The sequence below is a fragment of the Heliangelus exortis genome, chromosome 2 (genome assembly GCF_036169615.1).
Source record: "Heliangelus exortis chromosome 2, bHelExo1.hap1, whole genome shotgun sequence".
NCBI classification, from domain to species: domain Eukaryota; kingdom Metazoa; phylum Chordata; class Aves; order Apodiformes; family Trochilidae; genus Heliangelus; species Heliangelus exortis.
Genome location: NC_092423.1, coordinates 41,145,900 through 41,162,812, shown reverse-complemented (window position 1 = coordinate 41,162,812; position 16,913 = coordinate 41,145,900).

Here is a 16,913-nt window from a genome sequence, read left to right as displayed (position 1 = left end):
CCTTGATGATCTCGAAGGTCTCTTCCAACCAAAATGATTCTATGAACATTATATATGTCCCTTTTTTAATCAAGGGAAGTAGTACCAGATTAGTCCCTTTATTTTAGGATTACTCAGTAATTTGGTAAGAAAAGCAGCCCTTTGAGCAGTGACATGCTCCTGGAGATGGCTGATCTGGTTGGGTGGAGGTCCACAAATAGCTGCCCTTGGTCCTGCTGACACTGACCTTTCACTTCACCAGTGCAATGTGAAGGAGGCCCAGCAGGAACCTGTTCAGCTGGTATTTTCCTACTGCAGCACTGGTAATGGAATGGAGCACTTCCCAGTATGGTTGTAATGAAGTTAACTCTCATGATGAGAGCATATTTTGCAAAATTCCCTTCCCTTTTCCTGTTCTTGCACCTGAGCATTTCTCCCTTGATGGGCCCGAGAAGCATCCCTCATCTTGGCAATGTTGCAGGTACACACCTCCTCTGATGGGGCTGCTCATCATCCTTCTCAGCAGGATGACCTCCACAGGTGGCTCACGGGTAGAGCACTCTTGGGATCGACAGTGAAGTACCTACAGTGTTTTGCAATGTCCTAAAATAAGTATGTGCTTTTACCATACTCTCACGGGGATTTAAGTGAATAGAATACTCGATGGCTATGTCTGAACCAGGGGTGTCAGGATGAGGTCTGGAGGTGTGTTGCACACCCAGATTCCTGTCTAGCAGTATATGAGGGAGCTTCCACAGGCTCTGTTCACTTGCCCATGGAATCTGAATGAGCCCATGCTAACTGCGCTTCCAGTTTTTGGATTGATAAAAGCAAATCAGATTAACCAACAGCATTCCTCTGGAGCTTGCCTTCAAACCCATTTGTGAATTGACAAACTAAAAATAAATTCAGGTTGTTTTGACTGTTTCAATAGTTGGGTGTCACTGAATGAAGTGTGATATGTATGTTTTAATTTAGGGGAGAGTTCCAAAATGCGCTGTGCTGTCTGCCTACTATAATGAGTTCCCAGGCCTGTCCTGTAAATACTGAGTTAAAATAAAAGTCAGAGAAAAGTAACGTTTTTGTAGGAGAGTGAAGGGCAGACGAGAAAGGGTCGTCTTCTACCCCTCTCTGAACAGCTACCACAAAATATGGAAGTACTTTCCATGTACTGTGGTATCTGATCCTCAGTGTAACACGTGGTATGTACTACCTGCTAAATACTTCCAAGCCTTTATGTTCCAGCCTTATGGAGAGTATTTGTTATGACAGTATGCAGGGAAAGTAGTTACGTGCAAACAAAGAACCATTTAGCCAAAGTAGGCTATTGAAATGTAGGTTTCCATTGCAATATCTGCTATAGAGGCACCTGCAGTTGTCACTCAAGCTGCAGAAATAAGAAGCTATGGGGATGAGGTAGGAGAGAATTAAGTAGAAGACAAAATGTGGGAATTATACATGTATAAAATCAGCAAAATTGAAATGCAGACTTCTTAAAATACAAACTCCCTTGCGTGATATGTTCCTGAAAGAGATGCGTTTGATGCATTCCACTGCTGACCGTAGGTTTGGTTATTTCACTCATCCCCAACAGTCTAGGTCATGAAGTACTTCGTTTTTCAAAAGCTGTCAAGATTTTATCTTGTATTGCAAAAAACAGATTGAAATAACTTGACTGTCCTGTGCTAAATTAGAGTGAATATAATTGTATTCCTTTACAATAGAGATGTCCAGCTATTATGCTGTTACAAACACATTATGAACCACCTGGTATTTTCTGCTATTTTATGCAATTTGTTGCTTAGTTTCTCTTTTTTTTTTTTTTTTTTTTTTTTTCTGTTAACTCATCATCCTGTGAGAGCGTTGCTGATAATGTCTCTGTCCAGATCTTCAGACTCTTAAACTACAAAATGAAACACACAACAGTAAGTTCCATCTTGGGCTCAGTGTGACCATTATAATCAGACTATAAATCTCTGACCAGAACAATGAGCTGCTCAGAATACGTATCAGGAACAGCAGATCCATCATTTTATGGGGCCCATCTCACTAACATGCTCATGGACAGTAACATTATAGGAAGGGACCACCAGCCCTCTGAGTGGCCTTATAAATGCGAAATTTGTTTGCCATTTGTTTCAAATGAACAAATCCCACTCTAGGTTATAATTCTAGACTTTAAGCCTGTGAATTTACCAAGCTGGATGAACATTAATATCAGTCCTCACTCCTGAGCTCTATTTTCACTGCTCTCTGCAGCAGTCTCTAATTTTGGGACCGTTGTGATCACAACTGGAGGCTTTGCTTCCATCTTCCCACCACCACGTTTCTCTGAGACCTGTCAAGAATTTTAAGGAGCACACATTTTCCCACACTTCTCAATGAATTCTGACATACCTAACTTAAAAGGATTACTTTCTGCCGAGAGGAATTGTAATCCTCTTTTCCTGCTCTGCAAATCCTCTAGTAAGTGAAAAAGAAAGGCCAAGTTCTGTTCTGCTGTGCAGGGCAAATCACCATCTCAGAAGGTATAGAAGAAAACAACAAATCTAAGATTTACTCGTGGTCACGCTTGTCCAGGAGCTGTGTCCTTGACTATTAACTCATTGGCATCTTCCATCACTATTTTTGATGCTTTGATATTTTCTAATAGCTGTATGAATACATGCACAATTGGATGCACATGGATGGTGCTCAAGACAAAACACTTCTCAAAGGTATCTACAAAGAACTACAGATACTGAATTGCCTTAAATTGAACCCAGTTTTCAATGTTATGTATTCTATTAACAAACCACAGAAACATACTTTAATATATAAAACCTTGTGGTTTTGCAGACTGCCTGAGGTCAACTTGGAGAGTATTTTTCGAAAGCCAGGGCCACAGATGGTTGGTGTTGTGAGGATTTGCACTCCAAGGGTGGGGTGTCAGTAGTACCTGAGATAACACCAAAAGCAAATGTGTTCCTGCTACCATGATTTCCACCCACCCACCTCAAACCCTTTCCTCACGCTTGGTGGTGGCTGCAACAGATTGGCTTGTGGGTGAGGCTGAGGGCAAAGTTTTGGTGATCTTACACTACCAACTGAAAATGAAGCTTAATGTTATTCTCTTGCAATTGTAGCCTGAATGCTGTCTATGAGAGCCTTCCCCATGTTATCTAATAGTTCCCTTTAAAAGAGCTGCAAGGTGGGGCTGGGGGAATGGTACCAATCAAGGTTGCATTCCTGAAAATTTCCTTTTTTCTTTCATACTGCAAACCACTTTTTTTTTTTGTGTGTGTGTGTGTGTCCAATCATTCATAAAGTAGATGAATCAGGAGTAGTGTCCCCTCCCCCTTTCCATTACACTTATTAGACTTCAAGCTGTATTTACAAGGTGGATGAACACCACCTTCCTCAAAGGAGGTATTTTCCTTTCCAGCGCACTACTGCTGCAGCAAAAAATCCACACTCCAAATTTATGAGAGGTCCCTTGGCTTTTTTTTCTTGATCAGCTCTCCAAGTCTCAGGTCAAGGTGAACAGCCATGTCTTTTGCTCATTAATCCTAGAAATTTTTGTTGATGTTTGGAATCATCATGTGTTTTTATTAATTCTTTACGGTATTATAGCCAGCTCTGATGGATGCCTGGTTCCAGACTGCTCACTGGGGGGGCCCAAGCTATTTTTAGCTAATTCCTCCTTGGGTAAATTCTGCAGCACCAGTAGAGCTGGACCATTTCAGCTGAATATGGGAAATGCCCTTCTCTCCCCTACCTCCCCAGCCATTTATCGAGAACAAGTGTGTTTTATTGTTTCAGAGAAATGAGCTATGGATTTCCCTTCAGATGAACTGGGGTTTGTGTCCCATGAGCTAGGATCACATGACCTTTATCCTCCTGCTTTCTTTCCATGGGTTAAAAAGAGGCTAGGAATATATGGCAAGGTCCCATTCCATCCACATTCTCTAAGTGGTTCACTTCCCAATTTTTTTTCCTGTATCATTCCTTTAATTTGTTTCTGAAACTGATTTGTCAGTCTGTAAACCCTGATGAAGATCATCATTCTGTGCAGACTCCAAATACACAAAAGTTTCCTGGCATAAATTTTCTCAAAAATTCTGCCACATCCCTACCAATTGTCAGTCCACTTTGACATTTGGAACTGGGAGAGCAATCTTCTCTAACTTCTCATACTCAACAAAGTCTTTGCATCAGTTTTTCTCTTGTATGAAAAGTCACCATTCATGACTTCTTGGTATGCCTTAAGCTGCTATTTTCATTGCTTTTGGCAAATTCAGTTTCTGTTTCAGTTATTAGTCAAATTTAGTCAATCTTTGAGTACTTGTACCCCCTGACACAAGAGTTTCTTCAGTTCAATTACATCTTGACTCAATGGGGTTTTCTTCTGGGATTCTGGATCGGACTTAGAGATCACCTGCATTATTTTAGCAATGAGTTGAAGGCACAGGGAATCATAGCTTGTTTCACTTATAAGTAGAAAATAAAGGTATGTGCTTGGTGTTTCTTCCGTGCATTCCAGTTTACTTACAGTGTGCATAAAGATCCTTTTCTGCAACAAAACAGGAAAAATAAAAATAAAAAAGAGATGATTTTGTTCTTCGCAGTTCCAGTCCATTCATCCTATCTAGCTTCCTACTCAAAACTAGAGTTCTCTTTCTATCTTTTATCTTGCATTCAGGCCATGTATCCTCAGTGCTTCCTACTTCTGAAACCACTTGACGCCTCAGTCCTGTATTCCAATTCCTGGGAAAGCCTCCCTTCTTCCCCCTGAGATAATTTTTGCACTGGTGTTTCATTTGGCCAACACAATTTGGCAGGTGGCCTCTGTGATATATGATGTTAATGAATTTGTATTCCTAACCAGTAAATTCAGAATTAAACTAAGAAGAAAGTGAATATGGGACTAGACAAAGCAATTGAGACCTATAATTTTCCACAAAAAACAGTGTAAGCAACGCAAGGCCTTAATGAGACCAACACCTGTCTCGGCGATAATTGAAGCGTGGGTCTTGTTCTTAAAACAAGGCACTGCCAAGGCTAAGGAGGCACCAAAAGAATGCAAACATCTGCACAGAGATAACATAAAAATGCCACAAGCAGCAGATAAGGGAAAAATTATGGCTAGGGTCTAATTTTGCTCTGTAACAAGATAATGAAGTCAGCAAAAACAAGAAAGGTAAAGGGTTCAAGTTTGAGGAAGACTTCTTACTTCATCCAGAGACCCCCTAATGACCCCCGGATATCTCCCCAAGAGAGGACTCCACCTAGACTCCACCCAGACTCCGCCTATCATGAGTATTGTAATAACATGATGTAATCCCTATGAATATATATGTAAACCCACCCCTTTTTAAATAGAATTGTAATCAATATAAGGTAATTCTAGAATTTTAGAAGCGTGCGTGTGAGTGGAGCAGAGACTCCCCATGCACCCAGCGCTGTTTTGCTCACTGCAATTTCAATCTTATTATTTAAATTAAACCATTAACAGAATATTGAGTCTCGGTCATTTTTTACACCTCTATTGTGTTAGCTCATTTAGTCCATAAAAGGCTTAATCACTTCTTTTACACATATGCCCAGAATCCGGCTGGTGGACCCATCAGCTTCGATCTGTATTAGACACACTTATTAGCAGCTAACAGTACATTTCAGCGTCACATGTGGCGTCACTTGCCATGTGGGTTTGCCTGTGAATATCCCATCTCCACACTAGTGCTGAGAATATAGTGAAGGGAGAAAGGAAGAGGGCTTTTTGCTGCCTGTCTAGTTTAAAATTCCGGCGCAGGATGTGGCGTCTCCCTTCCACAATCTGTCCCTTTCCTTATCCGCATCCCCTATGGAAGCTCACAAGGGAAAAAATAAATCTAAATTATTCAAACAATAATGTAATATTATGAATGACACTGAATATTAAATAGCATATAAGAAACAGGCATAGCATCAACATCCAGAACCACAAAGGTAGAGGAAAGGAAGGCAAAATATAATGCACAACAAGGCAGAGGTGTCAAGTTTTGCCTTCCTGTGACCCAAAGTGTTGTGCCACCTAGATTGTCCTAAAAATTCAAATTACAGAATATCTTACCGCTTTCCACAGCTACTAAGCTGAAAGTGGAATTAACCTATTACCAGGAGCTGCAAACAGTGCGCCATTTACCAGATCTTTGCAGCAGGAGGAAAAGGAGCCAAGACAACATGCCAGAGTGGATTGGACAAAGTGCAAGCTGAAAATGGAAATTCAGGCCACAGCAGCACAGATCTGGAGGTAAAGACAACTGAGAGATGGAAACACAGAAGCAGAGAACAAGCTCTTGCAGCTTTGCCTCTCCTCCTCTCTGGCAGCCAAATCAGCATATCCCTTGGGATATCTAAAGATGATTTAAGCCTAGTCCTGACCATGCCACCACCTTTCTTCCTTGCGATGGCAGCCAGATGGAAAATCAAGCTAGAGGATGCACTTACCTGTCTCAGAGGGGATGGTGTGAGATGAGGGGCTCCCAGGGCCCCCAGCTTCCCATACCAGCAGGAGGGAAGGGTTACCAGTATACTGACACTCTGAAATACTACTCCACAGGCCACAACACACAAGTGTCCCATGTCCCAGATGGCTTAGGTAATGCATTGCTTTTGCCCATTTGCCTGTGCTTTATTTTTTGGGAGCTGGGCTATGCCTCAACAAATACACCTGTGGTTGGGAGACAGTCTCTTAGAGCAGTTGTTTAGTAATGGCTCACATTTACCTCTAGCAAGTAGCAGTCAGGTGACAATACTAAACAGTAAGAAACTCTGTCCCTCATCCAACTTTTCTTATGCCTCCTAAATCAATTTACACAGAGCACAGAAGTGATACTTGTGCTACAGCACCTTCTCCTCATAGCCCAGTCTTGTGGGAAGAGCCTTGCTTCCCCAGTTCTCCTGGATGTAGTCTAAATTCTGGAGGTGCATTCATAGCCTGTCACTGGTCTAGAGAAACAGCATCTCTAACACCTTCCCCTTTTCCTCCCATAGTCTGGGCAGGATCATCGAGTGACATTCTGCCAGCACCATGCAGCTGCTCAGTGCACCGGAACACCTTCAGCTGGAAGTCTGCAGTTCCAGCTGATCATCACACCCCAAACAATTAGATGGTAGAAGAGTACCAGCATGCAAAGAAGGTGTGTCTCAGGCATTATTTCCTGGCTCTTCAAAGCTGCTGATGGGTACATGTCCATAGACTTCTCTCAGTCCTCTGCCAATGCCTGTACAGTATCTGAGAGCTCTTTCCTGCTGGCATAACAGGCTCCTGTGTGCCCTCAGTGTTCTATTGCAGCTCACAGAAATCCTGTAATTATTTGGGGAGCACTGCCCTTCTTTTGCCACCTGAAAATGAACCAAAATACTATCTCCGCACAGCAAGCATCTGTAATTATGGGTTTAGCTGATGACTTCCCACTTCTAAACTGCCGAGTCACAGACCCGTAACAATTTGGCCAAACCTCTTTTACTTCTGTCCCTTTCCACCCAAGCTCCTCATGTAGCTCCAGAAGTACCATCTACCAATACAAAATGTTTAGGCTCTTTGCCAGGCATCCTGCATCTTGCTAAGGGTGCAGTTTGTGACTGCTATGTATGGGCTTTTCCATCAGCAAGGACTGTTGCCTAAATTTCCAGCCCAACAAGGAACCATATACCCTCTCTCAGGAAATTAACTGGACCATAACACTGAAAAAGTGTTTGACACCATCTCTTGTGCCTTACCACTGAAGAGAATGAGAACCATACGAGCACTTTGTGTGTGGTAGACACGACTGCCTGTGCTGGATCTGTTTATGTTTTGTCACTGGCTAGAGCACTGCTTGCAAACACAGAGCTGGAGAGGGCAAAAATGGAATTAACTTATTTGAATTAACTTTTTTTCCTGGGCTTTATCTGCCCTTCAGAAGTAGTGCATTTCACTAGAAATGCAGGGTTGGGGAAGTATGCATGCTTTTATAGCTAACTATGTCACATTCCCTCTTTTAATATGCTCTTTGAGCCCCACCATAACAGAGTTTCTTCTCTTGTCCAGAGAAAATGCATTAAGGGATGCAATCTGCAAGATCTTCATATTCAAGAGGGACCATGGTATCTTTTATGCTCCCAAATAACAAAGTTTTCCTCCAAAGGACCAAAGGACGGATGGACAGAATGAGGGAAGCCTTTTGATCCCACCCATCTTTTTCCGATATTACTAATGTTCAATTGTCCCCAGTGACCCCCCTTCTGTATACACACACATTACACTGAATGTATTGGTGAGCAGTTCATAAGGCATCAGGTAGTAGCAGAAGCTACTACAGAGGGGAACAGACAGGAAGGAAACCAGTTTGAGAGAAATTAAAGCACAAGCACAATTCCAAAAAGCACAATTAAAGCACAATTAAAGCACAAGCACAATTCCAAAGAGAACGGCTGGTTGGCTGGTTCATATTTTGCCTACATGTTATAGCATTACTTAGGTCATGTTAGATGATCCTCACAGCAGTGACAATATCTCCTACATGTTTAAACAGAGCCTAACAAGATGAGACTGAGGCAGCTGGCAACACAGTTGAAAACCTTATAACCAGGTTGATTGACAGAATGTGGAGGGACAGATCACTCTGCTTACTTCAGAAGGCTTCTGGTACAGAAGTGGCAAATCAGTCACTGAATCCACTAAACCCCTCAGGACAGAAGATGAGCCTTTTGCTAACATGCCACAGCAAATAGCAACAAGTGCCTGAAATTTTTCCGTGGGGAAGCATGCCATGAAAAGGGTGGTAAAGCCTGACTTGGCTGATCTCCAGGGCAGGCTCTGCACCTACTCTGCTCAACTAAAGCAAGGACCTAGGTGATGGCTGAGGAACAAACAATTCTACCATCTGTGTTGAACAGAAACACTTGGCTGACATAAATTATTTATTCTCAAATACTACCTCGCTCAGAAACAGGCAAGAACACAAAAACAAGACAGACTGACTATTTCCCTGTAGTTACAGGGAGAGAATGCAAGAGTAGGGCAAGTTTGCATGAGTGCTAGCTCTCTGCCTTTCTCTCCTTTCCTTATGCAGCTTTGGTCCAATTCCAGCTTGGCTTACCCTCCTCTGTGCAGCTGGCAGGGCACTAATTTTCTCCCTTGGTAAGATGTGAAGGAAATTGTGGGCTGGTTTGCCATAGCTGCTTTTTCCTTCCTTTCTCCACTGATCACCTCCCCACCTGCAGTAATGTATCAGCCCTGTGCCCCTTTTCTCTCATGGGTTCTTGGTGGTAATTTATCTTCCATCATCAGGAGGATAACAGCTGGACTGGGAAAGTGGAACCAAGAAGAAGCTGAATTCTCACATCCCAGCAAAGAGAAGGTGGTGACAGCCACACCAGAAGTATCACATCTCCCTAGGATGACTTGTCACCAGCAAAACTGTGATTTGATAAAACTCAGATTTGTCTGCTGGCGTTGTTGGTGCTCAAAGGAGAGCCTGTCAGGAAGGAAGATTCCTTCAAAATAACTGGGTGATGGAACAACCCTCACTAGTGCATTCATTTCCCCTCTGGTCTTTGCAAATGCTAAGGTGCATTTTGTAAAGCAAATTCTATGGAGCAGTGAGGACACAAGGTGGTTTGCAATGGCAAAGCATGTCATGGCTGCCCGTGACATTTGGCACAGTCCAAAGCAGCATGAGTTTCAGCTCTGGGTTGTGTGTATGCAATCTGCCAAATGTATGGAAGCAAAAGATTCTTTTAGCAGAATACTGAATAGATCAGAAGGCATGAAGATTTGTATTGGCAGCATCAGCACGTTGCTAAAAGTAAAATTTCACTAGCATTTTGACAGAGGTCCTTCAAGAATCTATCTGGCTGGCTGTGTCTTGGGCTCACATACCCCAACCACCATCTCCACCCTATGCCTCCTTCCTCTTTCTGGGTAAGTTTGTTGAAGGGTCCCACCTCTTTTCAGGAAGCATCGTGTTTTATGTGCTTTTGATACCCAGAAGAAGGGATGGCACATCTCAGTTGCTACCACCAGCTGTTGCATCTCCCAAGAGATGGCCATCTGGAGCTAGGTAAAAAGAATCTCTCCAAGGCCCTTATTAGCATGCTGTCTTTCCAGCATTATTACCACATAAATCTTTTACTGTTAAAAAACAGACAATCGCCCTGGAGCCAGTTCTGTACCTGTACTTTAATGCCTGTAACTTTCCACTGGAACATGGCTTACAGAGAAATGTGAGCAAAATGTATTTGCTTGTTCGGTCTAGCAGGCAACTACTTTGAGCCAAACAAATAAAACACATTTTTTAAAAAGCCTTTTGCTTCCTGTAGAATACTGCTTTGTTTGCCATCATTGTTTGGCAAATAGGAAAGGGCTTATCTTTCCTTCCCAGAAACTAGTGCAGCTATAGAAGAGCTCCAGAAACTTGTCAGTCTTTACTGAGAAAAAATTATTGGTTTAACAGCCCTTGCCAGAAAATTATCTGAACCTTCAGAAAGAGAGAAGGTGTAAAAATTAGCTCACTGGGCTATGCCATTCTTTCTGGATTTTCAGTGTTCAGCTCCAATTCAAGGATCTTATCAGGTGTATTTTCAAAGGCAAGCTACAGTAACCTTTAGCACTAGAGCATTCCCAAATTAGATATTTCTTGGTGAGCTGCAAAATTAGCATGTACGAAATGTTCCATATTTTTATTATTTTGTAATTAAAATTTAAGCAAGTACGTCTGGTTTCTAGCAGATGGAGGCAAAGGCATAGCTTTGACCCGAGTTACAGTTTTGTTTAACCCCCTCCAGAGAAACATAGTTACTGTGAATTAATGTACAGCCTTTCACCACCAGACCTGTTAGTGTACATTATGGACTAATAATAATAATTATATTGTCAAACAATTCAAACTGTGTAACAATACAAGTTCCTCTGAAATGTGCAGCACTATAGGTAATGAAACCTATTTTTCTTTATACAGGCAGCTCAAACCTCTTTTTGAGCCATCTGGTGTTAAATAAATAATGGGCCTGGTTGCCCCCTTCTCCAGGAGAAACCATAGGAGGGAGCAGAGTGGGAGGAAACCTCCAGGAACGTTTGCCTTGTTGAGACTGTGAGTAAAGTTTTTCAGTATGGTGGAGTTGCTTGTTCCCTGTGATGACCTCTCCTCCCATCATGTGAAGGGGGGGTGTAAAAAGACACCCCACCTGAAGGAGCCAGAAGAGAATGGGTGGACTCTTCTTGGCACAGTCATTGTACTTGTGGTTCACTGGCCACGCAAAGGACACAGAGCATGACTACTACAGCAGTGGATGTACTTCTTTATGGTACCACAAGGTTTGAAAGCAGAGTGCTTCATCCTCTTGGCTCTGGGTTTTTGGCCCAAGCTCTGTAATAGGACAGGACCCTGATTTGACTTGAGTCTTAGTTACCTCCTAGAGAATAGTGTTGCAGTTCCCTCTGCCACCAATCAACACAGTATAGCTACATAACTTGTTCTCACCAGGACTTGCTTGCTGTTAATTTGGTCTCTCATTGAAAACTAAAGCTATGAGAGGAGGTGAAGCTCAAGATCTCCTGCAGTTTCAGAACAGTAGCAGCTGAAGAAATCTGGTAGATGTTTTCTCTGATTCTGAGCACGTATTCATGCAGCATTAGTGCTACAAGCAGAAGACACAGGGTATGGTGAGGCACAGGGTGATGATAAGCTGCAGTGCATGGGTGACTCTGCCATGGACGTGGGCAGGAGCACAGACAGGGACTTCTGATGGTGTCTGCTAGGACAACAACCAACAGCAGCAATGCAGTAACAAGCAGGCAAAGACAATATTGTCTAACACTGCTTCTGCTGTATCAGACACTGCCACATGATTGAGGACACTATGGAAAGCAGACACATGCAGGCAATGGTGGGGGTGTTGGGAGGTATCATGAGGCAGGAGATAATCCATTCATCCTCCCAAGTCCTTGAAGAGTGAACTATGTCACACATAAACCTGCTCTACTAGGTCAAAGCCTAGTGGGCTTTGTATGTAGAGGATGTACACATGTGGGAGGTGTTGCACGAAACCCACAGGATTCAACTACTTTTTCCACAGAAATTCCTTAGCTTTTTCCCACAGAAAATCCTTAGCCTTTTCCCCATTAAACCACCTGCTCCGGTACACCCATCTACCACATTTTGATTCACCACCTCAGTCTTCAGTCTTGTCTGAAAAAACCTCCCAGAGAGGAGGAAAAGAAACATAGCATCATTTGGGTTGGAAAAGACATTTAGGAACATCAAGTCCAACCACTGACCTACCACTGCCACATGAACTGCTAAACTATGACCCTAAGCCCCACATATACACATCTTTTAAATACCTCCAGGGATACAGTGATACAACCACTTCCCTGGGCAGCCTGTTCCAGTGCTTGACAACCCTTCCAGTAAAGTAACATCTCCTAATATTCAATCTAAACCTCCCCTGGTGCAACTTGAGGCCATTTCTTCTTGTCCTATCACTTGTTATTGTAGAAAAGAGACCAACACTCACCTGGCTACAGCCTCCTGTCAGGTAGTTGTAGAGAGCCTCCTCTTCTTCAGAATACACGATCCCAATTCCCTCAGCTGCTCCTCATAAGACATGTTCTCCAGACCCTTCACCAGCTTTGTTGACTTCTGGACTCTCTCCATCACCTCAGTGTCCTTCTTGTAGTGAGGGCCCAGAACTGAACACAGTGCAGCCTCACCAGTGCTGAGTACAGGGGGACAATCACTGTCCTAGTCCCTCTGGCCATGCCATATCTGATACAAGCCAGGATGCTGTTGGCCTTCTTGGCCACCTGGGCATACTGCTGGCTCATATTTATCCTGGTGGCGACCAGCACCCCCGGGTCCTTTCCCTCTAGGCAGCTCCCCAGCCACTTTAACCCAAGCCTGTGCCATTGCACGAGTATTTTAGTGACCTAAGTGCGGGACGCGGTACTTGGCCTCGTTGAACCTCACACAATCGGCCTCACTGACCGCAGATCTCCCTCTTTCTGCTTGGACAGGCGAGAGGGAGCCCCCGGACCCCGTGCCCCATCTCCCTCTTCTTTCCTCCCCTCCCGGGGCGGTCGGCAGCGGTTGGGTGCTGCAATGGTGCCATCTCCTGGAACGAAACCGAAGAGCAGGTTCTGGTCCCGCTTTCGGGAGGTGAGGATCAGAGGTCGTCCTCGCTGCTGCCGCAGCTTTCGGTGCGCAGAGAACCCGCCTGCGAGAGCCCGGAGTGGGTGGGTCAGTGGGTGCCGGGCACAAACCGGCCCAGGGTCACATCCTGTGGCTTGGGGATGCTGGAAACGGCGCTGTGAAGGACCAGAGAGGCAGACGGAAAATGTTGGCCAAGGCAGATCCCCGGGGTGATTAAGCAGGGTTCTCCAGCCTGGAACTTTACTGAAATTCCAGTGAGGAAGCCTGTGATCTGAGCTGCTCAGTTGAAAAACCTGGACAGCTGAACACTCTGCCATGCAGTGGTGCCACTTCCTGGGTTAGGGCAGAAAGGATCCTGTGAAAAGCAAGAAAGACCAGACTGCTGGAGTCTAATTTATCACACTGACAATCTGGCTAAGCCATCCCAGCTGGGCCTGGGAGGTTTGGTTATGGAGAGAAGAGGTCACTAACACCTGGTCTCTGGTCCCTGAACTACTGCTCCCCTCTTCTTTGAGCTACCTGTTGCCATAGCAATGCTGCTTCAGGAAAGGATGGAAAGTCTTCAAATAACGGTCAAAGTAGGCAAACTTTTATTTGTTCTTCCCAGTATAAAGCAGACAGAACTGTGATTAGTTCTAAGGCAAGAAAATAACAGGGATCTAAAACATTCATAAGGAAAAAAAATTTAAAATAAAGAATGAAGAGACCTATTAGTTCATTCTGTCTGCCCTCCAGCAGGCAGAGAAACAGTGAGCAACAATTTGTCCTACAGCACACTGTACCCTACTCTATGGGTCCAGATTCTCCTCCTACTTGTATTGATGTAAATCAAGAAGCCAGTGGAGTTACACAGGTATAAAACTGGCATTATCAGTTCCTGGGTCTCTTTAAATGTTACTGAACCCTACTGCTGATTCTTCTTTGTTTGGCTGTTAGAAACAATTGTTAAAAAGGCACATGCATTTCTCCATAGCCCACTGTATCATGCGAAGGAGTTCTTTTATTGGCTTTGATCTTTCTTTTTACTTTTATTATTTCTTTGAAAAAATGCAGGATTATTGCCTCAATCTAGCCAGCTGGCCTGCTGGGGCTCCCTTTGCTACATCAAGGGTTTCTCTTTTTTCTAATCCTCTCTTTGTAGATAATCCTTCTCTACCTTCTAATGACTTTTGGCTAAAGAGAGTATTTTGTTATTACTACCTGTTGTTTAGAAATTCACTTTATTTGGCGTAGGTGTTGATAATTGTTTGCTAATGAAAACCTTACTACGATCAATGTGGTCAGGATTATGCTGGTCTTTGTGGCAATTAACACTTTCTTCCATCTGTCGTGATTTAGATTTCTTCATGTTCTTTTCAGTATTTAAATATCAAGCCTAGTTCTGTTTCGGAGGGCCCAAGGTAGAGGTTTTTCTGCACTTCCAGGTAGCATAGGGAACCTTTACTTCCCACAAGAGATTTTTTTTAAAAGGAAGAAGTTGGCATTTTGCAATCTGCAAAATGCTTGGATGTGCAAATGCAGTGATGTCTAAGATAAGCCCTGGACCAAAATGTGTAGGACTAATCTACAGCCTAGGACAAGGAATGGAGATCATTCTGTTTGACAGAAATGTGGATAAACTCAAGGCGAGGAAGACTGTATACTCTTTAGAACTCTTTGTGTTCCTCTGTGTCACATGCTATTTAGATGCAATATGTATCCCTCTTACACACGGAGAATGAAGAATAAGCCCCGCTTTGAAGAATTTGTGGTTTAAAAAGACAAAGGCAGATCAACAGCATTAGGAAGACAAAGAGCAACAGCTGCACAATGTAATAAAAATACAAAGCTTGTCTGTTACCATTCTCTCCTCCCATGCCATTGCCTCAGCGTGACCTTACATCTCACATGTTGCCTTACAGCCACCTTATCAGGAGGAATAAGGGATTCAGGCAGGTGATGCACTAGCCCACACACCACCTACATTACAGGATTATTGAAGTGTGTACCAAGGCTGGGGCCTTCAAGAGAAAAGTGCAACGTAGGACACATCCTCAAGCAGAGATGCCCAAGAAGCAGCACCCACCCATACTTTGGAGAGTGGATTTTTGCCTCCACTTTCAAACAGTTTTCCAGACTGTTGGAAAAAGGATTTGGGCTCCAGTGGCACAAAGAGAAGCTCACCTCTGCCACCCTCCCTCTCTTTCTCCGGAAGGGAGAGGAAAAGGATCCAATATCTAACATGGGTCCAAGTGCATGACAGTGCCTTGTGTGGGGAAAGCAGTAGCTGAAGCTCTTGCCCTTCATCCTTGGAAAAGCCCAGGGACTTTTACTGATTCATAAATAGGACTTCTCAATCTGCCAGTGGCAATCACAGTTCATCTGGGGCTACACATCATTCCCACACTGAGGAGCCTTAGGGCCTTTTTGAATAAATTTTACTTTAGACAATATTTGTTTTTAAAAACCTGAGTCTGAGTGTCTTTGTGGTCTGAAGTATCTCCAATTTGAATACCATGGCTCATAACTGTCCTTAACTTCATGCTTTGTATGTTATAACCTGGGATAGGTATTGGTGTGTGATGAAGAATTCAACATTGTAAGTGACCAAAGTAAGGTCCGGGAATGTCCCATTATTGCTACAGATAACCACTGGGACAAGCAAGGAAGAAATCTACGTTGAAAAAGGAAAGGGTGTGAAGGGCTCATATTTTTAAAATCTAAAAAACTTTTGGTTTTTTGCTTCACTATTCATGCTGGTTGCTGAATACTGATGTGCTTTAACTCTTTTTCATGAGAGTCTAGACCTTTCTGGGTTCCTCTGATAGCCAAGGCATTATGGTACATCACCAGGATGTTACTCAGCTCATCTCTCCATAATAAAAATATAAATGTCTTTATTATTTTTTCCAGTCCCCACTGCCAATTTTGCAGGGTGCCAGACAACCCTGCTACTGTGTGTGACTGATGGCACCCAGCCAGTCTTGGTTAACTGTATTATTCATTTGCTCATATAGGCTCAAAACAAAAACAGATTGGCACTAGCTTTTCAAAGCTGGCTTCAGGAAATACTCTTCTCTTTGAGCAACAAGAGAGCAGAAGGAGAAAAAAGAAGGGTAGGAGAACTGAAGCATAAAGACCAGGAATAAAACTGAGCAGCCCAGAGAGCAGTATCTCAGGTTGTTTTTCTGCTACCTCACTAGGAGAGTGAGTGAGTGGGAAAAATCAGGTAACCTGAATAATACAACAGACCAGAGGTGCTCCTTTGGCAGCTTGGGTGATGCTCCTCATCCTCTCTCATACAGCTCATGTTTTGTTGGCTCAGGTGGAGGCACAATATCAGCCAAGATATGTGTTCTCTGCAGTGACCCCAGAGTAAAGACCCTTCTCAGAAGAAGGACTGCAAAGTGGCAGCAGCCATGTGGCTCCAGCCCAGCCAGTGCTGAGGCTGTGCTGAGCTGCCCTGCCAAATCTCCAGCACTGGCAAACCTTCCCTGGGGCTTCATGCCACACAACTGCAGGTGATGGCTGGTTTCAGCAAGTAGACCATCGCATTTGCATAGCAATCTCAAGACCTAAAATAATGGCTCTGGTTAGACTAGAGTCATCATGAGCATCTCTGCCCCCATGAGTAAGCCATTCCTGACTAAAAGGGTTGAAAGCATGGAGTGGGACACACTTGTTAACATGGATTTGGAGTCAAAAGGGCTTTTAAAATCTGGGTGGAAGTTTTCTTTCACCTTTCTCTCCTTCACCCACCATGCTTAAATCATCTTTCTCACTCTTCTGCCTATTCAA